We start from the raw sequence: 7,978 nt of genomic DNA on the forward strand, positions 1-7,978 counted from the left end.
TGTCTTACTTAAAATGTACTAAGATTGTTGAAATAGGAACTAGATAAAAAATACTTGGTCAGATTTTGTGTTTTGCAGTGTTGGAGGAAATGCCTGGTCCTCCAGTTTCAGCAGCAGCTCTGATTCATGTTCAAAATGAAGCAAAAAGTTTTTCCTAACCCAGCTGCCTGTTATTTCCATTTCTCGCTGCTTAATGAAAGAGATTCTGCCTGTTTCAATCCTTCAACAACAGCACAAGAACAGACTGGTGAGCTTCACAAAAATGATCTCATGAGTTAATTATGTACGACTTGACTTCATCCAGAGGTTTAAAGTAAAGAACACACACACACGCACGCACACACCCCTACACACACGCACACACACACACCCACACGCACACACACAAAAATAAAACAAACCAAGGTGCTGGAGGTTTGCCTTCGACCCAAACCACACTGCTGACCACTGGGCCTCCATAATGATGGGGGAACGGGTACATGCCTTGTGAATGTGCTTGAAAGTGAGAGTTTACATTTCTCTCTCTCTCTGTGTGTGTGTGTGTTGCGTATGCATGCATGTTTGCAAGCTGCAGGGATGTGTGTGTTTCTGCTGCCTGTCTTTTTCCAGCTCTTTTTGCATGCTGATCACTGAGTTCAGTTAGAGCGAACGGGAAGCCTCAGTGAAGAGGATCTACAGAACAAAAGGTACTGATCAATAATTTTAATATTTTACAGACGTTTGACTCAGAAAAACCATTAAAGGGGAAATGAACAACCATTTTATTGCTGCATTTAGACCTTAAAGTGAACCAGGATAGTTATTCTTTATTTTATATTTAAAATTTGTTTGGTGGAGACAAAGATTTTAGCCTCAAATAATTTGTGTAATTCTTTGTTCCTTATGCTGCTTATTTACAGATAATGTCAATATTTGAGGATTTGTTAATGAACTGAATTTGTTCCACACTTGTTCTTGTTGCAACCAAAAACTTTTGATGTATTTTATTGGGATTTAAAGTGACATGCAAAGAAAACACACAAATTTACCAAGTATTTTTGCTCCAGTTTCTAATTCAAATATCTTAGTACACTTGAAATAAGACAAAAGTGACTTAACACTGGTTTCATTAGTAACATGGGGAAAATGTTGAAAGTGAAATAATGAAGTATTTATAAGAAGACGCATTCATACTGTGCCTTTTGGTCATCTTTGTTCTTGACCTTTGGCCTGTTGGTGTTATCATAGTGAACAGGGATTTTAATAAAGTTTGCAACACAGAGGAACAAAAAACTGGATCTTTACACACAGCAGAAGATCTGAGACATATTTACGCTTGGGGGGGAGATTACTGGAAGAGCTGAGGGACTGGATGAATTTGATGTTAGAAATAAACTGGGAAGAAAAATTCAAACAATCATGTTGTAAAATGTTTTGGTAAAAAACAGTAAAATATTTAATAGACAATAAATGAATCATAAGATTATACAGATTCCAACGTATGGCAACCAGTTTTGCATTGAAATGCCTTCTTTAAAACTAGGAGGAATAGCTTTTATTTTGAAACAGGAAATGGAACTGCAACGTGTTTTGTTCTGTTTAAATGTTCCTCTGATTTAGTTGAACTGTTAATCTTTGCCTTTACCTTTTTAAATGGTCAGAAAATAACAAAATCAACAAAATAATAATCATTATTATTTTAGTTTTGTTTATCATTTGTTTTTTCTTTTCTCTCTTCTTCATGGTCCTTTACTGCCTGTACTGATATTACATTAATACATTCAGCTGTGCAACAGAAGAAAACATTATTTTTTAAGAGCAAATCTGTTACTGACACTGCATGGCAACCCGACCCACCGTGTTTTCCACATGGAAACCAATAGATAAAAATGTTTGTGAAGGAGTGAGGATGCTATAAAGTGGGAAATGATACACTTTCAGACAACAAACAAGAAATTTCCTATTAGAAGATTTTTTTCAGAGTTTTTTTTTTTTTGCACATTTCCTATAAATATCTGTCTTATATTCATTCTACCTTTAGAGACTGAAGGAAGATTTTCATGTTACTATCCTCACAAATGTGTTTAACTTCAGTCTTTTGCAGCTTTCACTTCTCCAACACATGAGTTTTATTCAGTCTGCTGCTGCTTCTGTGTATTATTGTTGGCACATCTTGAATAAATCCTGACATGAAGGTGCAGTTTTTCCCCAACATGCCTCTGCAGCTCCTTTCTGAAATTTCCAATCAGTTCAGGTTTGTGCATCAGCTCTCCGACTCCAGAGGCTGGGAGTTTTTCAGCCCTGGGGCTTTTGCCTCTTTCTAACCTCTGAAAGCCTCTGAAGTGTATAGAACAAGGAATTAAATTTCTTTTCTTTGGATTTGTAGCCACACAGACTCTTTCAAGCAGAGAAAATCCCTGCAGACACCTGATTGAAGCAGTTTGGTACAAAACTCAGCTTTTAAAAGCTGCATAAATTCAAGAAAACAAAGCAGGAAACAAACTGATGGTTTCAGCTGTGGACTGATGATGATGGTGGTGCATGTCGAAACATCAAAGGTTTGATTTAGTCAGATTAAACTGCTGCTCTGCCTCCATTAAAATGTTTCTTCCTGGAATCAGAACAATCAGGTCCATCCAGAAGTGAAATGTGTCAAAGACATCAATCTGAGCTTAACAGGAACAAACCAAATGTCTTCTGGAGAAATGTTTTATAGTCAAAAACACTGCACCAGTTGTCAACCATGGCAGTGACAGCATCATGCTGTGGGACAACAATCATCCCAGTGCAAACTGGTTTTAGACTGGAAACAGCAGGCGAACGCTTCTGAATTAACCTTTGACCTCAGCGTTGTTTAAAAGGTGTGGATGCTAAGCTTAGAGTCGCTTCAGATGAGTTTTACCAACCGGTGTTGAAGCCGTCAGAAACAGGATGAAATCTCGTCTCTCTCTCCAGGCGCCGACCTCATAATGACCTTCAAACTGAGCGCGCTGCTGCTGGTTCTGGCCGCCATGGCGGTTCTGGCAGCGGCCCAGAGGCGACGCCCAACGACCAAGACCAACGATGAATGGAACTACAGAGACGGAGGTGAGCGGCTTCAGATTACTGACTCTACCAAAACAAACACTGATTTTCCCCAATAAACACTGTAAAAACACAAAATCTTACCAAGTATTTCTGGTCTAGTTTACTGCAAACACCTTATTACACTTGAAATAAGACAAAAGTAATTTAAAAGTAACTTTTAGCAAGAAATAGGAGCTTAATAATATTAATATATTTTCCAATTGTTTTAAGATATTTGCTCTAGAAACAAGACAAAAATACTTCATAAAATTTTGTGTTTTTGCAGTGTAAATTTATTTTACGTTATCTTTGACATAAGCCTGAAGGGTGGTAGAATAGCTACAAATTTTACTTTTTAGAAGTAAAAAGTATTTGATAAAAAGGATACTAATTACATCTGAATAATATTTTTAACATAATATAAAATAATTAAAAATTTAAATATAAAGTTAGGTGCAAATTCTGGTATTTTAAAGATTCAATTTGAAACAAGAATACAAATAAATTGCATAAATACAAAATAACACATTTTAAACAGAAAAAACACTTTTACAAATAAATAGCTGGTAAATATGAAGCTTATATATATATACTGCATATACTGTATATATAAAGTAACATTAAAACAACAAAGCTTTTGCACAAACAAGAGGTCTCACTCTTACATAAACTGACCTTGTCTGGAGTATTTTTGGCTGAAACAAACATTATTTACTGAATTTACTCTCAGATATCCAGAAATTTTACTGAAGTAATATTAGTGATGCTGTATTTAATATTACTTATGTAAAAGTAAAACATATGGTGCAATAAAATTAGAAGTAAATGAAGTAGAAGTAAATATAACTAGCATTTTAATAACATTACTTGCTTGTGGTAGAAAATGTCTCTAAATGCCTGAAAAATACTAAATATATCCTGTTAAAAAACTATAAAAATATTTAACCAGATTAATAACCATTTTAAAATAATTTTTCTTAGTGTAAGTTTTCAGTTTTTTGTATTTCCTGTCTCAGCGGAGCGGGTCAGCATGCGGGGCGTGGCCAACCTGACCCAGGTTCTGGACGACTGGCGGTTCGACATCCTGACCCAGATGAAGGGTCTCCTGCAGAACGACCATCAGTCTCTGCTGCCCGACTACGGCAGGTAGGAGGCCGGGCACAGGTGTTAGCTCTTAACCTTCAATATGCAACTTTTATAATAAAAAAAATAATAAAAATGTTTTTTTAACACATTTATTTAAACAGAAATGTGGATAATATGTGAAAAAAATCGAGCTGCTATCTGCAGATATACTTCCACCCATGTTCACAACTGATGAAGTAAAACATCTTTGAAAAACAAACACAAACATCCAGCTGTTTTCTACTGAAGCACTAAACTGGAAAACATATTTTAATCTTTTCTATAAAAATATTGGCCTGATATCGAGGATTTATCCAGATTTCTGCTTTTATATGTAGATTTTGAACATCCAAACTTAAACAAAACAAACAAGGATGAATAAAAAGTTCAATAAAGTAAAAAAATAACAGAGAAAACCAGAAGATCTGACAATTTCTGACTCAAATGAGGAGTATTTATGCTTGGGAGAGAGATTACAGGAAGAAACAAAATTAAGGTAATTATTAGATGAGGAACAAATTATGACATTATCGTCTTCTTTTTCCTTCCATTATTTTTGTTTAGTTTGTAATTATTGTTGTGGTTTCGAGTTCTCTTGTTTTTTATCAGGGGACAAAAACCCAAATGTTGAGCTGAACAGAGAGGGAGTCCAGCTGTCCTTAAATTAAACACTCAGGAATAAATCAGGGAAACATATTTTAAATTTATGTGAGAAAATATTGGCCTTATGTTGAGTTTTCGTTCTTGTCTGTATTTTTTAAGAGCAGACTTAAATAAACCAGCAAAGTCGCTGAGCGACGCCACAGGAATTTGGTTTCTCTTGTGGTTGAAAGTGAAGTTTTCTTTATTTTCCTGCAGCCGGTGTCGTCATAAAGAGCAGCAAATCAAACTGTGACTTAAACGTCAAAACAGAAGCGAGCAGGAGTTTTCCACGGGGAGTCCTGCTGCTTCTGAGACGTCAGTTCGGTCCAAAAATAAGACTTTTAAACACCGGAGAACTCATTTCAACGTTATGAGAGTTTCTTTCTTTTCTTCTCCCACACCAATAATTCTGGAAGCTGGTCTAAGCCAGACTAAGGAAATAAAAAACGTACTTGTAAGAACATTTCATTTGGTGGTTGGGTTGTTGCTACAGCATATCAGAGGGACACAGGAAAACATTCACAGAGTCCATAAACACTCGCATGTAACAGCAATTTACCGTGACTAAGCAACCTAACATGTGCGGTCCAAGACTTTGGGGAAAATAAATGATCAAACTGCACACATCTGCAGAAAGAACCAATAATCTGTGAGCCGCCTGCTGCACAAAACAAAATAAACATCTTCAGCAATGTGCTTAAATAACAGTGAATATCCCCTAAAATACATAAATCTCCATAAAAAAATCTGACAAATGGAAAGAACTGAAAAATTACAACAATGAGCACAAACTACTTGAGCATGTTTGATTTTAATGTGTAATTTTAAAGCAAAAAGTCCTTTAATACACCCAAAAACCTTCATCGTGTTTTATTATGATTTGATCAAATAGACCAACATTTTGTGATGGAAAATGACAATAAGGTCACATCTGAAACGTTCAAGATTACCAACAGTTTTTACTCATAAAAATCTGAAAAGTGCGGTGTACTTCTGTTTTCAGCTCCTCTGAGTCAGTGGAAACGCCGCTATTAAACGATTTTGTTCATGTAAAATTACTTCAAAAGACTCGCTTTCTAAAACCTACGAGTTTTTTTATGTATCTGCTTGACGGTTTTGATTATGTCATTTGAGAAAATGTAATGTTTATTGCTAGTTTTCTATGTTTTTCTGACGTAAATCACTTTGGACTGCCTGGCTGCTGATGTGCGCAGCATAAATAAACCTGACTGGAGTAAAAATCTCTTTCCGTCCTCAGGATCAACCCGCTGTCTGAGGCCTTAGACGACCTCTACAAGGAGTTCAACGCCCTGAAGGAGCGCCTCGGCGACCTGACGGAGAAGTTCACCGCCATAGAAAGCTTCATCGACGAAGTGAAGGCCAGTCGAGCCGGTAACACCGCAGCGGGTCCGGCTCCAGCTCCGGGTCCGGGTCCGGGTCCAGTCCAACGGCAGGGGGCACGGAGGGTGTTAAGGAAGAAAACCACCACATCAACCTCCACCTCAACTTAAACCGCTCTGACTTCTCCTTCCTTCCAGCTTCAGTATCAGCAGATTAACCCACACTTCCTCACTCCCAAGGCATTAAACTCTGAGCAGCTCCTGCAGAATGACTTTGTCATCTTCACACTTTGAAACCGGAGAAAAATCTGTCAAAATGGCCGCCAGGCAGACCTGGACAGAGAACCCAAAAACTGAAGTAACAGTAGAACTACGTCAACATGTTTTTACTCGAGTAAAAGTAAAAAGTACAACGTAGTAAAAATACTCCCAAAAGTAGATTTTTCAATTTGAGTAAATGTAAATAGTTGCTACTGAACTCTGCTGTTCGATTAGATGCCCAATTTTTCCAAAGTGTCGAATCGTCAGAAAGCTGACGGTGGATTTTACACCCTGGTGGATAAAATCGTCTCTCACTTTTTAGAGAATAAAACCTTTAACTGCTTGTTATTGTGGAAGTTTCTGGACAGTTTGACCATCAACTGTCAAAACAGGAAGTGAAGCTTCATTTACTGGCTACACTGCAAAAACACAAAATCATATTTAGTATTTTTGTTTAGTTTCTGGTGCAAATATCTTAGTACACCTGAAATAAGAAAATTAACTCATGAGTAACTTTCAGTAAATATCGGAGCTTGTTTTGAGTCAATTATTTCTTAAAATTGAGGAAAAAGGTTGAGTTCCACTGGCAGATTATTTTACTTATAACGTGGGAAAAATATCTTGTTATAAGTGAATTTATCTAACAATCGCATTTTTTATCAGTATTAATGATTCATTTAATTAAAACAAGCTCCTGTATCTTGCTGAAAAGTTACTTGTAAGGTAATTTTATCCAATCTCAAGTGTACTAAGATATTTGCACCAGAAACTCGACCAAAATTACTTGATAAGATTTTGAGTTTTTGCAGTGTAAAATCTTCCTGCAGGATTTAAATTGTACCCTGGAGATCTCGTCTTAAAGGCATTCATTTATGTAATTTTACTACAAAAGCTACTTAGGAAAGGGTAAAGTATTTTTTTTTAGCTTTTCTTTCAGATTATTAGTCAAATAAATCCATGAATCTGTTTCAGAAACCAAAATATTTTAAGGATCTCAGCTGTTTCGTCTGTTAGCTCAGTTAGCTAACGCCTTTGTTTGGGACCTGAAAGTTGAAACTTCTCCAGGCTTTCAGACAGCATGCGATGCCTTGGGAGTGATTACAAAGCACAATTTTATCTTGTTTTTTCAGAAGCCTGTTCTGTCTCATTTATTATTAACAAAAGTAGAAATTAAACCAGAAGAACAGATGAGAAACCTAATTGGCCACGAACTTTAAAAGCTGTCAGCATGGCTTTTATTCCTGTATCCTTACTAAATAATATCCACGTTTCCCTTTTTAAGGTTTACTAATTAATGCAGCCAGAGGACACAAAAACACAAGTACTTGTTCAAAACAACCTGAATAAAAAAAAACTTTATAAGGTGAAATTATCACATGCTGGGCTGCAATGATGTATATTAAATACAGAAAAGGTAAAAGCTTTCTCTGCTTAATATAACCTGAGACTGAATCAAAAGCAGCAAGATGAGGGAAGAATCATAAAAAGTGATGCTATGCATAATAAACTGCACAGAGAAAGCAAGTTCATCTCTGAATCTGAGTATTTACATGAAGCTCTTTCAG

Source organism: Xiphophorus couchianus, chromosome 16 (assembly GCF_001444195.1).
Source record: "Xiphophorus couchianus chromosome 16, X_couchianus-1.0, whole genome shotgun sequence".
In the NCBI taxonomy this organism is placed as follows: Eukaryota; Metazoa; Chordata; class Actinopteri; order Cyprinodontiformes; family Poeciliidae; genus Xiphophorus; species Xiphophorus couchianus.